The 14,483-nt window shown below is 38.7% G+C and overlaps 1 pseudogene; it reads left to right on the top strand.

Annotated features, from left to right (window-relative positions):
• The first annotated feature begins 3,110 nt into the window (after window positions 1-3,110).
• LOC140600558 (U4 spliceosomal RNA) lies at window positions 3,111-3,285 on the top strand (annotated as a pseudogene).
• The last annotated feature ends 11,198 nt before the right edge of the window (window positions 3,286-14,483 follow it).

Here is a 14,483-nt window from a genome sequence, read left to right on the forward strand (position 1 = left end):
TGGAACAAATAATCCTAAAATTTGTATGGAACCGGAAAAGACCCTGCATAGTCAAAGAAACATTGAAAAAGAAAAGCAAAGCTGGTGGCATCACACTTCCAGACTTCAAGCTCTATTACCAAGCTGTAATCATCAAGACAATGTGGTAATGACACAAAAACAAACACGTAGATCTATAAAATAGAATAGAAAACCCAGAAATGGACCCTCACCTCTATGGTCAACTGATCTTCAGCAATCTTCAGAATATCAGTGGAAAAAAGCCTCTTCAACAAATGAATAGTGTTGAGAATATTGGACAGCCACACGCAGAAGAATGAAACTGGACCATTTTCTTACAGCATACACAAAAATAGACTGAAAATGGATGAAGGACCTGAATATGAGATAGGAATCCATCAAAATCCTAGAGGAGAACACAGGCAGGAAACCTCTGTGACCTCAGCCACAGCAACTTCTTGCTAAACACGTCTCCAAAGGCAAAAATGAACTATTGGGACTTCATCAAGATAAAAAGCTTTTGCACACAGCACAGGAAAGAGTCAACAAACCCAAAAGACAACCTACAGAATGAGAGAAGATATTTGCAAATGTCCTATCAGACAAAAGGCCAGTATCCAAAATCTATAAAGAACTTGTCAAACTCAACACCCAAAAAACAAATAATCCAATCAAGAAATGGGCAGAATGGGGCACCCCGGGTGGCTCAGCAGTTTAGCACCGCCTTCAGCCCAGGGCCTGATTCTAGAGACCTCGGATCGAGTCCCACATCAGGCTCCCCACATGGAGCCTGCTTCTCCCTCTGCCTGTGTCTCTGCCTCTCTCTCTCTCTCTCTCTCTCTCGTGAATAAATAAATAAAATCTAAAAAAAAAAAAAAAAAAGAAATGGGCAGAAGACAAGAACCAGTATTTCTCCAAAGAAGACACATAAACGGCCAACAGATGCATGAAAAAAATGCTCCACATCAGTCAGTTTCAGGGAAATACAAATCAAAATCACAATGAGATACTACCTCACACCTGTCAGAATGGCTAAAATTAAGAAGTCAGGAAACAATAGATGTTGGTGAGCATGCAAAGAAAAGGGAACATTCTTACACTATCAGTGGGAATGCAAGCTGGTGCAGCCACTCTGGGAAACAGTATGGAGGTTCCTCAAAAAATTGAAAATAGAGCTACCCTATATCCCAGCAATTACAATACTGGGTATTTACCCCAAAGATAAAATGTAATGATCCCAAGGAGTACCTGCACCCCGATGTTTACAGCAGTAATGTCCACAATAGGCACACTATGGAAAGAGCCCAGATTTCCATTGACAGATGAATGGATAAAGAAGATATGGTGTGTGGAATATTACACAGCCATCCAAAAGATGAAATCTTGCCATTTGCAATGACATGGATGGAACTAGAGGGTATTATGCTAAGCAAATAAGTCAGCCAGAGAAAGACAAGTATCATATGATCTCACTCACATGTGGAATTTAAGAAACAAAACAGAGGATCATAGGGAGAGGGAGGGGAAAAAAACAAGATGAAATCAGAGAAGGAGACAGACCATGAGACTCCTAATCATAGGAGACAAACAGAATTGCTGGAGAGGGGGAGTATGGGGTAACTGGGTGATGTAATGAGCACTGGGTATTATATAGGACTGATGAATCACTGAATTCTACTTCTAAAACCAATAATACACTATATGTTAATTAATGAAATTTAGATTTGGAAAAACATTATTGAGGATATTTCATTCAGTAAATTAAGAATTTCAGACAAACAAGTCCTGGGGCATTCTGAGAAGGTAGTGCTATACTTGGATAGATGGATGGATGGATGGATGGATGGATGGATGGATGGATGGATGGATGGAAAGGAAGGGAGGAAGGATTGCTAATATTTGTTCTGCCTGGAAAATCTCACGTAAAGAGATAACATCCCTTTAGCTTATTTCATATAGCTTCTTCTAACACCATTCTCAACTCACAGATAAGAAAAATATTGATAGGAGATAACATCCATGAAGTTCATTTCATGTCATTAGCAGCATCATGACATGTGAATACATTAGAGCCATATTCTTTATGTATGAAAATTAGATATTGTAACTTAGGCAATATTTATTTTTCTTACCTCCATTCACCCCTGTCTTCTTCAAAAAGAGCTGTAAGAATCTGGTGGGAGCCACATATCACTGTGCTCTATTATTTTCGGTGATTTGGCAGTGGACCTTGTTCCTGATGAGGTAATACCCAGGAGACAACCAGAGGTGGTAACACAAGCCCTGGCTACAGAGAGGATAGCAGAAAGCAGCCAATGGGAATTGGCCCAGGGAAACTTGCAAAAACTTTAAATAAAAATAGGGATAAGCAATCCTCCATGTCCCAGGAGAGAATGCTACTCAAGAAGTGCTGTGGCTCTCCTGAGTTATTTCCTGCCAGTAGGAAAAGAGATAATTAGCACTAGGTACCTATCTGGGCCAATAGGAGCCTCAGGCCCATGACAATTAAAAGCTCGTTTTCTATGGTCAGCAAGACCATTTGAGCAGGCACCTCAGGGGATATTAGGTTGGCCCTATACAGGCTGACTCTCTGGCATCCGTGTTTGTACTGTTTCCCACCTCTCTAGTCCAGAGCTGATCAGCCAAGGATGCACACATGACTCCCGTCAGGCTAAATAGGGTCGCTCTCTCTCTCTCCCTGTCCCTCTCTCTCCAAATTTGCACTGAGAGATAAGAAGCTGGGCTGCTCACTTGAACAGAGAAAGAGTATACTCAGGAGCAGAGGGATGGCTGTGTTTGGACTTATGCATGCCAAAGCAACAAAGTCAGTCTGCAGAGAGAATGAGAGAAAGAGAGAGAGCAAAACCCAATGGGCAGTTAGTCAGACAAAAATTAGCTGCTTGTGTCCTTGATGGATTCCAAGTCCTCGTTCCAAACCTTCCTGAAACCTGGCTGCACTTTCTGCCTTCCTTGTGATACTCTATTCTTAAAATAAATTCCCTTTTTGTTTATACTGGTTCAAAATAAATTTCTGTTACTTGCAACAAAAAGAGCCTTGACCAATGAAGCTACATATATGGTATTATCTATGGCATTAAAATCTTTTTGTTAACTTTGAGCGCTGACAGCATTGTAGCCAATGAGGTTTATCTGAGGCACGATTATTGCTAATTAAAATCTTTCTGTTGATGGTCAACTGTAAAAAGCAGATGGGGGTGAGACTTCCCTGGTTAACCTTCTTATGTAGTTTTGACCTTCAAATTATGAAACTGTATTACCTATTCAAAAACTACCTAATTTAAATACTATTGTTGGAAAAAGTTCTGCATATAGTGGTTTACGTTTTTCGCCTCAAAATTCAGAGCACCTCACATTTAATGCAGAGTAAAACAACAGGTCAGAATTTTAAAACTCACTCCCACAACCCTTAGAAGTTCTCTAATGGAGGATCAGAGGATATGCGATGAGATACATATTTCCTATGTTTAGTAAGAGGCCTGAACTAAAAGTATGACTTAGTATCCAATGAGGAACTCGAACTTCTCCATGGATCTCTCTGTGATGCCATGAAAACTCCTGACCTAGAGAAAATGCACAAACGTAAAACATGCAATTCCAAATGGTTCGTGCATGCTTTCAATCCCCTCCATGGATGCCAACATAGGACAACTTAATGGGAAGTGAATTTACATACCTGAAAGGACTAAATAATTATATAGTGGATCTAAATATCATAGTGTATGGCACAGCAAGAGTGTTAACAAGTCAGACACAGAGAAGATCGATGGATTTGAATAATTCGAGGGGATTTTTGGAGGAGCTGAGAAATGATCTCAGTCTCAAAAAATCGGTAGGATTAGTAGGGACATAAAGGACATAAAAAATATAGCCCAGGCGTAGTGTCAAAAGGAGCAAAGCATGCATGGGAACCATAAGGATACTGGCCTAGCTAGAGCAGGAGTTTGTATTGGATGTGGACAGCACCTAGCACAGAGTTTGGGATTTGTGTACTCGATTTGTAATAATTATTATTGTTATTATGATTAGAAGTGCAAGATAAGTTCATATAGGTAAGTGGAGACCATATTCTAGAGGACCTTGAATGTCAGAGTAGTTAAGTCACTGTATGTTTTCAAACAAGAAAAGAATTTGATTCAGTCAAACTATTTGGAACACAGAAAGAATGACTCGGAGAAAGCGAAGAGAGACTGGGGAGTAGGAGTATTTCATTGGGCTTTATAGGACTAAAGGTAACTAGTATTTAAACAAGGATGGCAGGGTGGAAATCAACAACATATTGGGGGGGACCTAAAAAAATGGAGAGGCCTTGAGGAATGATTAGTCACATCCAGGGGATAAAAGAGAGGAACTAGGGAGAGAAAATATTTTTAAATCTCTTGTATTGTTCTTACTTATTAAATGGTACTAAATTAATCTATTTTTTATAGGTTCTGGAAATGCTGTCCTCTTGGAATGTTTGTTCTGGGTCAAAGGTACAAACGTTCTCAAGGAAGCCACCCCAAAGCATGCAGCAAAATGAGGCTGAGCTGTGACGTAGGAGGGAAGCGGGCTTCTCCTCTGCCACCAGCAGCTTCTAAGTGAATGTGTAGGTGGTGAGAATGTGAAATGTGCCACACAAAATCACAGATCCTTTTTTACTCGTAAGGAATTTCTGTGATATACGTGCCAGCTACCAGCCACTTTCAGCCTTGTCTATGCTTTTCACAGCTTCTGCTGTGTAGATGAAATTTTAAATGAACTTCTCGTAGTAGGATCCAAAACATTCTCGTACTGTGTGAAGCACGACTCATGGTGGTTGGAGGTTCTCCTTTCCTCTTGATCACAGTGGGTCTGCTGCTGCTGGAGCTGGGGCAAAGAAGAAAAATAAAGTGGTGCTGCCCATTGCTGAGAAAAATGGGCAAGGGGTGTGAAGAGGATAAGAATGAAAGTTGTAGAAATCGCCCCTACAGCCAAGGTGCACTTCAGCCAATCCTAGGGTAGCTCGGTTCGTTGCACACCGTAGGGTCAAAAAGTCAATCCTGGGGTTAAGTTGGGGTTTTCGGATGGTAGTGTCATCTGTCAACAATGTGGCATCAGAGAGCCTGGGCTCTGATATCAGATTGATCTCTTGCTATGGAGATGACCTTGAGCAAGTCAAGTAATCCTTTTTTTTTTTTTTTTTTTTTAACCCAGCCTGCAGCCAGGTACCATTTTGAGAGTAACTGAAATGTTGTGGTCAAAGCTGTTTGTAAATATAAACCAGCGCAGAAAAAGAAAGTATCACTGGGATTTTTGACTTTTGTTTTACCTGGGTTGATCCTGACTCCCCAAGAATGAGATCTATGGTTTAGGCTTCGTTGGTTTTCGCCCATTGCGGGGCTCCATCTCATGACCCTGAGATCAAGACCTGAGCTGAAATCAAGAGTAGGGTTCTTACACTGTGCCACTCAGGTACCCTTAATTTCTTTTTAAAATTGAGGTATATGGGCAGCCCAGGTGGCTCAGCGGTTTAGCGCTGCCTTCGGCCCAGGGCCTGATCCTGGAGACCCGGGATCAAGTCCCGCGTCGGGCTCCCTGCATGGAGCCTGCTTCTCTCTCAGCCGCTCTCTCTCTCTCTCTCTCTGTGTGTGTGTCTCTCAATAAATAAATATAAAAATATTAAATTGAGGTATAATTAAGATACAGTGCTATAGTACTTTCAGGTGCACAGTAAAGTGATTCAACAGCTCTGTATATTGGATCGCCTTTCAGGCCTTAAGAACCACCCATTTTGACATTTTCCCAGGTATCCATCCACACAATGTTCTTCACAACCAGGATCCAGATGAGGATTACACGTCACATCTGGTTGTCATGTCCCCTTAGTCTCCTTACAATAAATCAGTCCTTATATTCATGAGACTGAAATGTTAGACAGGAACCACTGTCTTACAGAATGTCCCAATTTCTCAATCTGTGTGATTTCTTCCTCAGGGTATCAATTATTTTCTCTTTTCCTTGTAATTCCTATAAACCTAGAAGTTATGCCAAAAGGCTCAATTCGACTCAAACATTTTGTTTTTTTAAGTAGGCTCCACACCTAGCAGGGAGCCCAAGGCAGGGCCTGAACTCACGACTCTGAGGTCAAGACCTGAGCTAAGATTAAGAGTCAGTCACTGAGATGCCTGGGTGGTTCAGCGGTTGAGTGTCTGCCTTTGGCTCAGGGTGTGGTCCTGGATTCCTGGGATCGAGTCCTGCATCCGGCTCCTTGCATGGAGCCTGCTTCTCCTCCCTCTGCCTGGGTCTCTGCCTCTCTCTTTCTGTGTCTCTCATGAATAAATAAATAAAATCTTAAAAAAAAAAAAAAGAATTGATTACTTAACTGACTGAGCCACCCAGGTGCCCCTAGACTCAACCATTTTTGGCAAGATTACACCATAGGTGGTACCGTGTATGTCATATTGCATCACACCAAGAAATAGCATAGTTAACTGCTGGATTAAGGTGATGACAGACTACTCCTCCACTGTAAAGCTACTTTTTTTCTCCTGTGGACAAAACGTAATTTGTTTGGAGTTTTTGAGGGTGTTTTTATGAAGATTCTTTTCTCCTTAGCCATTCACCTAAAATTTACCTAATAGTTTTAACACAAACTGATAATCTGTGCTCAAGCAATAATTTCATTAAGTAACTCATCATTTTTAACTGTGTATATAACCTCCTCCATCTTGAATAAAGACCACGTTGACCTGTCTGATTCCTGCTGGATGGAAGCATGATGGCTGGAGCTTGTGCAACCATTTTGGACTGTGAGGTGGAAACCATGCTGAACTTGGTGGAGCGGTTAGAATGAACCTAGGTCTCTTATGATCATAGAGCTATCAAACTAACATTAATTTTTTAGGTTATGTCTAAACTTTGTATAAACAAGCGAAAAATGAACTACTATCTTTTCCAGCCATTGTATCTTTGGGTTTTAGAAGTTGAACCAAATCCTAACTGATACAACAAAGAAGACAATAAACAAGAAGACAAGTATATGTTTACAATTTTGGTAAATGCTATTCAAAAAAATAGAATACAAGGATAGAAAACAGTGGACTACTTAGATCGGGTGACAAGGAAGTCCAAGGAGGTTACATTTAAACTGAGAGTAGAATGCTGAGGAAGAGTTAACCATGGAGGTTTCAGGGAATATCCTAAACAGAGGAAACCTTTGGTGCAAAGTGATGAGGTGTGAAAGGCCTTGCTTGACATATTCAAGGAATTAAAAGGAGACAATGTGGCTAGAGCTTAAGGGCACAAGACATGGTAGGACAGCTGAGCAGATGCCACATCATCCTGGATTAGTGAGTCATGGTAAGAGTAGGTCAAAACAGTGGGTCTCCTTTGCTTTTTCTGAAGCAAAGGAGATTGGTGAAGACAAGGTGGGAAGTAGCACAGCAGAGACCTCGGGGAGTCAGAGTTCCATTTTAGATGTGCTGAGTTCAAGACATTGAAGCAGGGGTGTCTAGCCAGCAATTTGATATAAACATCCAGAGCAAGACAGTAATATGTGGCTTCCAGTGTTTTTAAAAATTCCACATCCACAAATTACCACTGTTGATACTTTTTTAAGATTTTATTTATTTTATTCATGAGAGCCAGAGAGAGGCAGAGACACAGGCAGAGGGAGAAGTAGGCTCCATGCAGGGAGCCTGACAGGGTACTCGATCCCAGGACCCTGGGATCATGCCCTGGGCTGAAGGCAGACGCTAAACTGCTGAGCCACCCCGGCTGCCCCATCGTTGATGCTTTAAAGCAACAACAACAACGACAACACTTTGGTCTCTCAGTTCATAATCAAAAGAAAGGAACCACACTAATCTATTTATGATAATATTAATAATGGTTTTGGGCAATGAATAAACAGAACCATGTTTGTGTTTGGAAACGTGATGTCAGAACATTCTAGATGTTAACATGTTCTGTTGTAGTTTGCTTAGAAATGAAACCAAAACATAATTTGCTAATTACTATTGGCTGTCATTTTGATAAAATGATGTGAGAGAGTGCCTTCAAATTTTGTTTGACTTATGATATGCTACATGAAATATTAATGCTTGATTTAAAAGATCTGAATTAGGTAAAATATTAATTAAAGATAAATCATTAGGGAACTCTCTTGCACTGTTGGTGGGAATGCAAGCTGGTGCAGCCAATCTGGAAAATAGTGTGGAGGTTCCTCAAGAAGTTAAAAATAGAGCTACTCTATGACCCAGCAACTGCACTACTAGATGTTTACCCCTAGGATACAGATGTAGTGAAACGATGGGACACCTGCACCCCAATGTTCATAGCCGCCATGTCCATAATAGTGAAACTGGAAGAGGCAGAGATGTACTTCAGCAGATGAATGGATAAAGAAGATGTTGATAAGAATCTTGACACTGGATTCCCTTTGAATCTGAACCTTTCCCCACCTTCTGCTGCTATTTGGAGTGTAGATACTTGACATGGTCCACTCATTTATCTTTGTTCCTCATCATGCTCCTACCTTCTGGAGTCTATTTCTGAGCTTTACTAAAATGCTTTCTGAAAATGAAGTGCTAAGATAAAGAATCAAATTCTGGAATTATCTAAACTCAGTAACACCGAAGACATGAAAATCCATAGAACCATAGCTCTCAGTGTGTTGATAAATAGCATTTTTATTCTCACCTTGGGTTTCTAGTGTGTTATGGTAATGTAACATACTACCTTTCTATTAAAAAAAAGTTGTGGGATATATATATATATATATAATGGAATATTAGCCATTAGAAAGGATAAATGCCTACCACTTACATAACATGGGTGGTTCAACTGGAGGGTATTATGCTGAATAAATAAGGCAATTGGAGAAAGACAATCATCATATGGTTTCATTCATATGTGTAATATAAGGAATAGTGAAAGAGAACATAAGGGAAGGAGGGAAACTGAGTGGGGAAAAATTAGAGAGGAAGACAAACTACAAGAGATTCCTGACTCTGGGAAACAAAGGGTTGAAAAAGTGGAGGTTGAGTGGGGGGATGGGGTAAGTAGGTTAGGGGCATTACGGAGGGCACTCGATGGGATGAGCACTGGGTATTATACTCTATGTTGGCAAATTGAATTTAAAACAAAAGAAAGATGGGTAGCCCCGGTGGCCCAGTGGTTTGATGCCGCCTTCGGCCTGGAGTGTGATCCTGGAGACGCGGGATTGAGTCCTGTGTCGGGCTCCCTGCATGAAGCCTGCTTCACTCCCTCTCCCTCTGCCTGTGTCTCTGCCTCTCTCTCTCTGTCATGAATAAATAAATAAAATCATTTAAAAAATAAAAAAAAGAAAAGAATGAAAAAGATAAACCATTAATTAGAACTTTCAAATGGTGAGAAAACACATGACAGTAAAATATATTTTTAAAAGAAACTTCCAGAGGCATCTCAGGTGTAGATCATCTATAGCACTCTTGTAATAATCATTAATATTAAAAACAACAACACAAAAGTTTTTAAATCATCAAAGAATAGATTGGATTTTTATACCGAAATACAAAGACAGGGAAAGTATGATTATTTACTTAAGATATGCTCATCAGTGAGAAATAAAAGAGTTTTCTGATCTTCAGTTCATCAGAAACCAAATTAAGTATAACAAAATTCCAGGTTATTGAAGTTTTCCTCATTTTAAATTCTATGCTTCACTAAACATATAAATTATGTCTTTTTTTAAAGAAGATTTTATTTATTTATTCATGAGAGACACAAAGAGAGAAAGGCAGAGAGACAGGCAGAGGGAGAAGCAGGCTCTACGCAGGGAGCCAGATGTGGGACTCGATCTCAGGTCTCCAGGATCAGGCCCTGGACTGAAGGCGGCACTAAACTGCTGAGCCATCTGGGCTGCCCCGTAAACATATAAATTATGTCTTAATTTAACTTTCCTTCTTTAGGAAGAATCACTTATCTGAAAGTGGTTTGATATCAAATTAGTTTTTTTAAGATTTTATTCACTTATTTGAGAGAGAGAGCGCGCACCATCGGAGGGGAGAGGGGCAGAGGGAGAGGGAGATGCAGGCTTCCCGCTGAGCAGAGAGCCTTATGTGGGGCTCGATCCCAGGACTCTGGAATCATGACCTGAGCAGAAGGCAGACACTTAACCAACTGAGCCACCCAGATGCCCTCAAATTAGATTACTATTACAAATAAACAGCTTTAGTTTTTCCATTTGGAGCACATATATTATGTTCTATGGGTTTTTAAATAGTACACTCAAAATAAGCCAGTAAGCATATAATGGAAAGAATGCAAATGAAATCACAGAGATAAGTTTAGCTGGTATATTACTGATTGATATCTTTAGCCTGAAAAAAGCCACTGGTCCTACTCTTACAGAATATCTTCTGTATCTAGCATTCTACTGGCAGAGCTTCTTCATACCAGAATCCACTATCATACATCCAGCGCATACAAACAGATTTTACTAAAACATTTATTTTTATTTATATCACATTTTCTTTACATTTCTGCAGCTAAAAAATTTTCTTAAATCTCACTCATAAAAAAAAAATCTCACTCATAATTTCTGTATTTCACCCATCTGCCTTCTACTACTATTTGCTAGTGTGACGGGTGTGTTGTACTAACTCCATAAAGCATTGCCTTTATAGGCATATTCTGACATTTAAACCAAAATGAAATCAGGTAAGACTATACCAAAGAAAATAAATGGATATGTCTACCAAAAGACATGTAAAGAACGTGCATTAAATCTTTATTCATATCTAAAACTTTTAAAAATAGAAAATCTAATATCCATCAACAGTAGAATGGATAAATTCATACAATGGAAAACTATACAGCAATTAAAAAGAACAATTACTGCTTAGCAATTACTGCTACACATGATAGGGGTCAAACTCAGAGAACTGCTGTTGAGCAAAAGAAACATGTACACACCAAAATGCAATAATACAGTATAATTCCATTTCTATGAAGTTTAAGAAAAGACAAGACTGATCTATGGATTAAAACCAGAACAATGGTTGCTGGGTTGAGGAGGTGTTATTGGCTGAGAAGTCAATAACTTTGATCTAAGTGGTAGTTACACAGTTATATAAACACATATATACACATGCATGCATATGTATATACATATGTAGAAAATAAACTTTAAGATTAGTGCATTTTACTATATGGCTAGATACCTCGATCATTTTTTTAATTCAGCTGTAAATTGTATTACATCTTTCAAATGACCAATAGAATTTTAAAAAGGAATAGAACTATATGAATTGAATGGAATGATATCCAAGCATATTAAGCAAAAAAAGCAATTTGCAGAGTACTTTGTTTACAATGATCCCACTTGCCTGTGTTTGTGTTTTAATAAATATATGTATGAGGGTATACGTATGGACAATTTCTGGAAGGATATACAGGAAATTGTTGATAGCAATTACCTTAGACTATTGGCATGTGGGACTAATGGTTAGGATTTGTTCCTAGACTGGTTTTTCTTCAGTTTATACTTTTTTATACTTTTGATAAAATTTCTAACTTAATTTAAAAGGTTTCTTTAATCGTTTCTGTTTTTAAAATTGCATTAGTTCAAGACATATGAAATAAAGTATACACTGAAAAAAATGAGAGAATATTAAGTTTCATATAGTTCAATCCAATACAATGAACAGATATAAATAAAATATATAAAGACATTCCTTTAGACATTACTAACTCAGATTTTGAAATAATTGCATGTCAACATAAAGAATATAACTCAAAAATCAATATGATTTGATTATATATTGAATTTAATCTTCATTGCCCAAATGTAACTTAATAACCCCTTCTCAAATGGATTGTAATTTGAACTGTTCACAGACCAATAATTTCTAATAGTTTCTAAATCTATATATAATATTACAGAAATACAATGAAAATGGAAAATCTGGGGACAGATTCCAGTTCTTTCACTGCTATCCGACCTAGGATAAGCTGCTTGATTGCTCTGGACTTTAATTTTCTTTAGTATAGCATGGAGACAATAATGCCTGACCTATAAGATTACACAAAGGATTAACTTATTGATGCATGTAAAAGCTGTTTGGAAAGTATAAAGCACTATCCAAATGTAATCATTATTGTTTTAAATATGGAAAGGAAATAGCCCATATTTGCTTTGAAGAGATCAAGTTTTCACTACCCCCATATTGCAATTGATGATCTTCTAGATGGGTAGTTCTCTATAGAGGTCTTTGATCTCAGGATCTCTTCAGACACTCTGTCGTGTGGATTTTGGTTACTAATATTTACTGTAATATAAATTTAAACTAAACATTTTTAATATTTATCTTAAAATAATATTAATATACCCATTCATGTTTACATAGATAACTTTTATGAGAAATAGCTATTTTCTCTAGAGCCAAAGAGAAACATCATTTTACATTTTTGCAAAATTTTTGAAGCCTCGCTTAACACAAGACAGGTGGATTCTCATCTCTATTGCATTCTATCTGTTGTAACATACTGTTTTGGTTGAAGTATATGAAGAAAATTTGACCTTACACAGTAAGTAGTTAGAAAAGGAAATATTTTAACAGCCTTTTCAGATAATTATTGATATAACTATTTGATACTATATCAAAACCCAGTAAAGTGGTAGTTCCTTATAGGTTATTTACAAAGAACCTAAAACCAATGAACTTGGTTCATTGCTTTTTTTGTGAACAAAAAGTTCTCATCAATGAACTCCTCCTCTGCAACATTAAAATCCCCTGGTCTATCTTGTACTTTGAATGGCTCTTTCACCCATCCACAGTTTGGTAACATTATTCATTGGCCATACAAAAAATATCAGCACATAGACTTATTCAGGTCTTCCTGACACATTTCCTTATATGATACTAAAAATTCACGTTAATTGTTATCACTACTCAACTCATCAAAAAAGTCTTTTAGTAGTGGGAGACTGTCAAACTCACGGTGTTACATACAACTTTACCAAAATTCTGATTTTTGCTTAAAAACTCAAATTTTAAGGTTAGAAAATACTGTAGTAGATTCTTTTCACCCTTATGACAGGCTCAGGGTTCCCAGGTGGCTCAGTAGGTTAAACGCCCAACTCTTGGTTTCCACTGGGGTCAAGATCTCAGCGTGGTGAGATGGAGCCCATGGCTCCAGGCTCAGCAGATGTCTGCTTGAGATTCCACCTCTCTCTCTCCCTCTGCCTCCCCCTTCTCAAGTGAGCACGTGCTCTCTCTCAAATAAATAAATAAATATTTTTTAAAAAATAACAGGCTCACTTCATTTGTTTTTCTGAATACTTCTGCCAAACACCCAAGTTTAAACAACCATAGTTTGTATTTCAATGATTCTTTCAAGTAAACATGCTGTTCCATGGAAACAAAGTGGCTGGTTCAGTTTGCACTTCAACAACTGCCTAGTTGCTTTTCTTCAAGACAATCGTTGCACTTTCACAACTTTGGTTTGCAGCCACAGCACCTTACGTGTACGTGCCACTCTGTCACCCAGATTATCAAAACTACAAATTTTCAAGGGTCAAGACTTAACAACATATAATAATTTTTATGGTTCAACAAGGGCCTTCTTAAGTGAAACTGATCTTTTTTTTTTCCTTTTTGTTTTACTGTGAGAGTGCAGAGGGGAAGAATTCAACGACAACTAGGACACTTTAGAGCCATCACGTAAGATTTCGCCTGGGAACCTGCAGTGCTCATTACGTGTGTCACCAGGGCATGACCACCGAGGAGAATGGCACAGGCAAAAGAAAGGCAAATAACATCTTAAGAGCAGTAGGAAAAAAAATTTTGGACCTTTAAGACCCCCTGAAAGAATCTCAGAAGCATAGGGGGTTGGGATGGGGTAACTGGGTGATGGACATTAAGGAGGGAATGTGATGTAATGAGCACTGGGTATTATATAAGACTCGTGAATCACTGATCTCTACCTCTGAAACTAATTACACATTATATGTTAACTAATTTGAACTTAAATAATATATATATAATCTCAGGAGCATCCAAGGACTGGGGTGGGGGAGGGCAGGGAGAGTCACATGTTGAGACCCGCTGAGCTAAGATGGTAGTCCAGCTGAAGATGATGGATGCCTTTTACCTAGCTCAGAGCCGATCCTAATGAGGCTGATTAAAATAGTTATGACCACTCCAATCATGTTCAAGAAATCAATTATTTAGGATATGTAGTTCTAATCTTTATTACTGAGATGCAAACACTATTTCTCATCCCTGTCAGCATTCTTCTGAAAAATTAAAATTAACATTACTTGGCCCTCTGCACCTCCCTCCTCACAAAAAATCAGCAACTCCCTATAATACTTTAAGTGCTCCTCTTAGGGGCGCCTGGGTGGCTCAGTCAGTAAACATCTGCCTTCAGCTCAGGTCATGATCCCAGGATCCTAGGATCGAGCCCCACATCGGGCTCCCCACTCAGCCTGCTTCTCCCTCTCCCTCTGCCTGCCACTC

The sequence above is a fragment of the Canis lupus genome, chromosome 11 (assembly GCF_048164855.1).
Source record: "Canis lupus baileyi chromosome 11, mCanLup2.hap1, whole genome shotgun sequence".
NCBI lineage: Eukaryota > Metazoa > Chordata > Mammalia > Carnivora > Canidae > Canis > Canis lupus.